The 7,131-nt window shown below is 44.7% G+C and overlaps 1 long non-coding RNA gene across 2 annotated transcripts; it reads left to right on the top strand.

Annotated features, from left to right (window-relative positions):
• The first annotated feature begins 1,311 nt into the window (after window positions 1–1,311).
• Window positions 1,312–6,581, top strand: LOC309335721. Of its 2 annotated transcripts, none has more exons than XR_014153660.1 (3): window positions 1,312–1,331; window positions 2,604–2,694; window positions 6,400–6,581. It is a non-coding gene; the product is annotated as an uncharacterized lncRNA (long non-coding RNA). The 2 variants fall into 2 exon arrangements; XR_014153661.1 differs by lacking the exon at window positions 1,312–1,331 and adding an exon at window positions 1,686–1,826.
• The last annotated feature ends 550 nt before the right edge of the window (window positions 6,582–7,131 follow it).

Here is a 7,131-nt window from a genome sequence, read left to right on the forward strand (position 1 = left end):
AATCAAAAAAACAACACAGTAGATGGAAAGTGGATAAAACCAACAGTAAGCCAGTTCATATACAGTGATACCTTGGTTCTTGAATGCAATCCGTTCCAAAAGCCCCTTCGACTTCTGAAACGTTCGAAAACCAAGGTGTAACCTCCAATTGGCACAGGCGCCCTGGAAACAATGGCCGACAGCCGCATCGCACATTCGGCTTCTGAAAAACATTCAAAAACTGGAAAAACTTCTGGGTTTTCAGCATTTGGGAACCGAAATGTTCACGTACCAAGGCGTTCGGGACGCAAGGTTCCATTGTATTTGTGTTGGAATGTGTTAACCTGACACTGGAAAGAGATATCAGTTGGTGCTAGTCCTTAGGGAGAGCATTCCATGAACAGGGTGCCACAATTAAGGCCCTTTCCCTGGTCCCCATCCACTGAGAGGAAAGAGAGGAAGTTTGCATTATTTGTTTTATAGGCTGAGAGTAGCTGATGGGACATGAAGTAAGCGAATATATACATGGCTAAACTAATGGAGGGGAAATGCTACAAGCATAGAAGGATCTAACACACATGCAAATCAGCAAAATGTCCCCACCACCACCACCATGGGTCCCTAATACTTCTGTTACTACCTAGGTTGTAAATGGTGATGTGGAAAGCAGACATTATGGCTGGGAGCTGCTCTGCCAGAACAGCAATGTGCGCTCTACTGTCTTCTAGGGACCATCTTTGCATGGATGCCTCACTTTTTACTGCTCCTCCCCTAGGCCCTCCCCTGTCCTCTGCCACAAGCAGCTCGTTGTAAAACAGCCCCTAACAAAGATAATGGTTGTGGCATTATGGAAATCAAAGTCATTTGCATGATTTCCTTCATGGCCCGAATCCATAGCTTCCAGCTGGCAGCCGCAATCCTTCCTAAGAAGATGGATGTCTTTGAGCCAGGCCTGTCACTTGCTGAGGCAAACATGTACCGTGCGGTGCCTGCAAAGTGAGGTCTGGGGAAGCTGCCCGGAAATAAATGATGACCGACAGCAACTTAACGGAAACTTTGGAAGCAGGTGAGACCTGGGCATTGTTGCGCAGGCTGCAGCACACGATGGCAGAGTGATTTGCGAGTTGCGGTTTTAAGGTTTCTAATGCAATATGAGCAGGCAGCCAACAAACACAGATGGTGCCTCAATTGTGGGCTAGATCTAGAGTCCTGCTTGCCGCAACTGGTATAGGAGCACACGGGCACAAGGACAGGGAAATGCAAACCTGGAGGAATGCAAATGGGACCTGTTAGCTTTCTAAGAGGAGTGCTGTACTCCAGGACTACAGGCAGCCTGGAATAGGAACCTTGTGGTAAGATTGTGTGTGTGTGTGTGTGTGTGTGTGAGAGAGAGAGAGAGAGAGAGAGAGAGAGAGAGAGAGAGTGCGGAGGTATAGCTAGCTCATAGCTGTCAACCTTCCCTTTTTTTGCGGGAAATTCCCTCATTCCACTGCCGTTTCCTGCTGCTTCCTGCTGCTATCCCGGATTGTTAGATATTCTGTAGACTGTCCCCAGGACAGGTGAGGCTGCTGATCCCTTATTTTAGAGGCTGCTAATCCCTTATTTTCAAATCTGAAAGTTGACAGCTATGCGCTAGCTGCTCTGGCACCCGGAGTGGTGGGGGCGGGGCGGGCCACCCATGGGGGTGGCAATCCACGCATGGCAGCACGGCGCAGCGAGCTGCCCACGGAGTCTGCCTGGTGGACGCAAGCCCCACGCTGCTGTTTTGGGCAGTGCGGGACCCTGAGCCACTGCGTCACTCCCAGGAAAGACACATGGCTCGGGCACGTTGCAGACTAGGCCCCACAGTAAGTGCTGTTTTGTCACCCCCTCAGGGATGGCACCCAGGGCAGACTGCACCCCCCGCACCCCCTTCCTACACCCCAGAGAGAGAGGGAGGGAGGGAGAGAAAGAGACACCCCTTGAGGCTTTCCCCACCCATGCTGTGTTGCCCTAGAAGGCAGAGCCGTAGCTACAAAGGGGCTAGCCTTTATTTTTTGCCTCAGGTTAAGCCTCCAGAGAGGCACCATTGATGCTTCCAGCCTGTGTATGTGTGTATGCAAAGGCGTGTGTGTGTGAAACTGGGTCTTTGACCCGGGTGAAATAAAGCTTAGTTTCGCCCCTGCCAGAAGGCATCCAGTGTTTTCTCCAAGGCAATACTTTTCAGGCTGAAGTCCAGGGCTTCGCTCAAAAAGAATGAGTAGGAGTGTCCCTAAATCAGCAAGGCTGGCTTATCGCATTTGGCAATAAATGATGTAATTAATACACATTACCATCTAAAGAGGGGTATCCACTGTGTCATCAATATCAATATAACAACCAGACAATTAAAAAAATAAATCACATTCCATCTTTCTCTCTTTAAACCCACAAACCCAAGTACTTCTGAAGGCTTAGGCTGTCCCCCAAGTATGTAGAAGCCACACAAATCTTATTTTTGGGTAGTGGTATTTTGTTTCCAAACTGATAGGCACTCAACCTTCTTAGTTTGCTATAATAACGGCTTATGGCTGATTGCTTGACATGTTGAATCTTGTTATTTAAAATAAATGGCTACTCCTTTTGTTTTTGTTTTTTTTTAAAAGGATAATGAGAAGCAAGGCTGATTTTGTTCTCTTCCTACAAAAGGCATTTGGTTTTCAGTGTTATCTCTGAAAGGAGGAAATAAATAGAAAGGTTAGTGGTTTATATAAGAAATTTCTCATGCTGTCATATTAAAAGGAAATCGCCATTTATGAAAGTCATTTGTTGAAATCAACTTCAATTAGGCTCCCTTTTGCTATGTGATGGTTTCTGCCTGCTGGCAATACAGTATCTTCCGTAAGTGGGTTTCTGGCTTTTTTTTTTTTTTTTTTAATGATTCTGGATGAATCATTTTCTCTGCAAATTATAGGAATACAGAAATAAAAGGTGGGACCATCCAGCCCGAAACACAAGGTACTCTTTTCTTGACGGCCATTGCAGCAGAGCATTTATTAAGGTCCTAAAATCAATCCCAGGCATCTCCATGTAGGACAAGGAGCGGATGAGGAAGCTGATTGGTCTCTTGTAGGTCCAGCACTTACTCTACCCTATATAGATCATGTTGTGCCATATGCAGCATACCACAAGTAAGAAGACAACATCTAGTACATAAAGAGCCATCCATTATTATGCCAGTGCTGAAACTGATGGTCCATCTAGCCTAATAATGTTAATGATGAATGAATGAATGAATAGTCTCAAACCTGCCTCTTGAAGATGTTGATAAGTCAATGTTGAGCGTCAGGTAATTGATCTTGTGTTCTATCTTGCCTACCCATCTGCTAAATAGAAAGCGAGTACTGTTATCAAAGGCTGAGCACATACAATAGGTTTGTTAAGGGCTGGTGGAAATTGTAGCTCTCATTCCCTCCAACATTTCTCCTATGAAAATAGGATTAAATATCCTATTCAACAGCAACAGCAACAACGCTCTGCCCATCATATTGGGTTGCCTCAGTCACTCTGGGCAGCTTCCAAAATATATTTAAAATGTAACAAAACATTAAACATTAAAAAACTATACAGGGCTGCCTTCATATGTCTTCTAAAGGTTGTATAGTTACTTTTCTTCTTGAGTCAGGGTGTGTGTGTCACATAATTCCATACCCTCCAACATTTCTCTGATGAAAACAGGGACGTCCTAAGGAAAAGTGGGACATTCTGGGGTCAAATCAGAAACCGGGACAGCTTCTGTAAATCCGGGACTGTCCCTGGAAAATAGGGATGCTTGGAGGGTCTGTGAGGGGTAAACTACAATGCCCAGAATTTGCTTTAAAGGTATAGTGCAGGCATGTCCAACTCCCAAGAGACTGCGATCTGTTCCCAGTATTTTAAAAAAACTGGCAGTGATCTACTCATTGTCATTGGAGGGAGGAGGAGCATGGGTGCGTGGGGTGGGTGGATTGTTGAGCATTTTTTAGGAGGGAAGTGCCCAGAGTGGTTGGACATCCCTGGTATAGTAGTGTGTTCACAGCCAAAGAGGCCCCTTGGCCATGTTAGAGAGAGCTATTATATGTCAACTGAGGCAGGAGCTTCTGTACCTACACACTCTGATGACCTTGTCCCAGTGAGCAGGGTTGATCAGAGGGTAATACCTTCTGAGCAAGGAATGCACTTCGTAAACATCAAGTCAGTCAGAAAGTTCAACCAAATAAGCCTTGTCACATTCTGGGGTAGAGGAAAGTACAGGGGGGAGGCAGGCCCTTACTTCATCCGGAACTTGCCGGTACTCAGTTCTGGCACCTCTCAGGTGGGTTCCATTGCCATTGTAAGAAAACAAGGGAGGCATTTATGGTGGGTTCTGGCACCTCTTTTTCTAGAAACACAGCACTGGGGTGGGGGGTGGATTTGGAATTTCAAATATAGTGGACCCTGAGCATTAAAACAAAGCTCACCATTACCTCAGCATGGATAAATGTTCATCTCCGAGCTACTGATTTGATCCCCAGCATTTCATAACAAATTCATTGCAAGGGTGTAGAAAGACTTCTGGCTGAAATCCTAGATGTTTGAATTTCAGAGATATTGCCAGAAAGGGTTGGCAGGACTTGTTGTGATCAAGCATTAGTCTGATAGCATATGGTAATTCTTTTTTTATTGTGGCAGGAGGCAGATAAGTGATTATTATTAGATAGCCTTTCTCCAATAGCGTTCAATTTTGGGTCAGCAAAAGCAGAGAGGAGCAGGATAATCCACTTCCAGTGGTTCAGGGCTCAGCCACACTTCTGCTTGTCCCTCTGCTTTCTCCCGGGAAAACTCTCTCCTTACCGCTGAATCAGAGCAAATGACAACTGGTTTTTCTGCAGATTGATGTTTGCTGTGATTCAGTGGTAAAGAGCAGGTATTCCTAGGTAAACTGGTGGGGCAAATGGAAAAGCACTCGGGGCCCATCCCTAGAAAGCATGCTTTGGGAGGTCACATCCACACAATACAGTCATACCTCGGGTTGAAGTAGATTTGGGTTAAGCATTTTAGGGTTGCGCTCTGCAGCGACCCGGAAGTAACGGAACGCTTTACTTCCGGGTTCGCCACATGCGCAGACGCTCAAAATGACATCATGCGCATGCACAGAAGCGGCGACTTATGACCCACACATGCGCAGACGCGGGTTTCATTTGCTTCAGGCTGTGAATGGGGCTCCGGAACGGATCCTGTTCGCATCCAGAGGTACCACTGTACATTTAAAGCACTTGTATCTTACTTAGCAGTCATGGCTTCCTCCAAAGAATCTTGGGAACTGTTTCTCACAGAGTTGCAATAACCATCACTTTGGGGTAGAAGAATCTGTCAGTTTTGGTTCTCTTACAGTCTTTTCAGGTCTGAAATTCAGTTTTCCACATTTCTACAGCAATTTGCATTTTTAAAAACAACAACAACAACTCTTTTTTGTTCAAATTCTTCCTCTTTTAGTCAATGCCTTAAAACAACAGCATATTAAATGCCAAGATTTTGCAATATGCTCTGCCCATGGGGATCATATAATAAATTCAGGAAAAACAAATCTCCACTTTTCTGAAGTCTATGAATCACTTTGCGCCTTCAAGGAGCCTTTTCAGGAATGTACTGAATTATTTTTACACAGTGTTTTTGTCCCAAATTTTACTCCAGAATTTAGGGAATGCTTTAATAATAAAGTAACAGCTGAGGAAACTCACTGTTATTTCTAAACTAAAACCACAGTACTGATCTGGCCCAGATAGATTGTCTGCAGACTTCTACAAATGAGGTAACGGTCCCACACCTTGTGGACCTATTAAATGGGATTGTCGAGAGCAATAGTTTGTGGTAATCCAAAAGCCAGGAAAAGATCCTAAACTGGTGGATTCTTATCACCCTAATTCGCTCCTCAGGGCAAGGAAATGCACCCCCAGGAGGAAAGAGTGTCTTTACCTCAGGCACCTCTCTCTCTCTCTCTCTGTGTGTGTGTGTGTGTGTGTGTGAGTGTGTGTGCTTGTGTCAGGGCAGCAAACCTTTTCTGCTCAGGGGCAACAGAATAAATACAGCCATCTTGAATGAAGAGACCAGTTGGTCCTGGAGATGCCAGTTCTTTTTCATGGCAGTGAACCAGATCACATAGTGTGTGATGCCAGCTTTCAGATTCTATCAACTTGTGCAAAAGGGAGCAATGCTTGAACGCCACATTCCTATTTACATGCAAATTATCCCTGTATTGGCTCCTTTCCCTTGTTTTCTTTTTCATCAGGTATAACCCAACCCATCACTGTTTCCAAGGGCAGTGAGTTCCACAGCTGTGAATGTATGGTTTTCATTCGTTTAGCTAGCTTTTATCAGGTCAACACATATGCTGCTGATCTCCAGTTTTATCATCACCTCTCACATCTCTTGCCTCCTCTGCAGTCCCAATCTGTCTCTTTGGCAAGATGAAGAGCTTGTGTCAGAAATGGACTGGATGTGTTTAAGAGGTCAAGAAAGAAGATGTCCTTTCTGAAGTGGATTGAAATCTCCAGGGCTCTTTGAAGTCTCTTGCCATTCCTTTTGAACAGATGCTGGAATAACGGGGAAATAGATGGTTTTAAAAATTGATATTCCTTTAGTTTTGCTAATACTTGCAAGCCCTGAATTCTCATATTCTCTCTCTCTCTCTCTCTCTCTCTCTCACACACACACACACACTCCTTACCAAGAAAAGAGCATTCTGTCACAAGTCTTCCTAGAGCCAAATTAATTATCCCAAGGGAATTACTCTTCATCCTACTTTGTGCTTCATTCATTGGTGTAAACATGTCAGTTCCTCCTGCTCAAAACCTGACAGAACAACCATGATGGGGCCTCAGCTAGTCTCATTGTATTCTGAAGCATCTGTCTAAAGCACGGACCTGACACTCATCTCTTGCTTGTTGCAAAAATTGTCAGTGTGAAACACACCACGGGGAAAAGACAGATTTGCTTTAATTGACTGGGGTTCTTGACAGAGAGCAGTATCTCGTAAGGTTGAGATCTAAGAGACAAAATGAAGACACTGGCTACAAACCTGCAATCCTCTGACCGCATCATTTTCCTAAATTGAATGGCATTATTCCCATATCATTGATTTTAGAGTAGGTTTTCAATTTTTCCTTCTGAGGGTTT

This window comes from Podarcis erhardii (assembly GCF_964252035.2).
Source record: "Podarcis erhardii genome assembly, chromosome: 2".
NCBI lineage: Eukaryota > Metazoa > Chordata > Lepidosauria > Squamata > Lacertidae > Podarcis > Podarcis erhardii.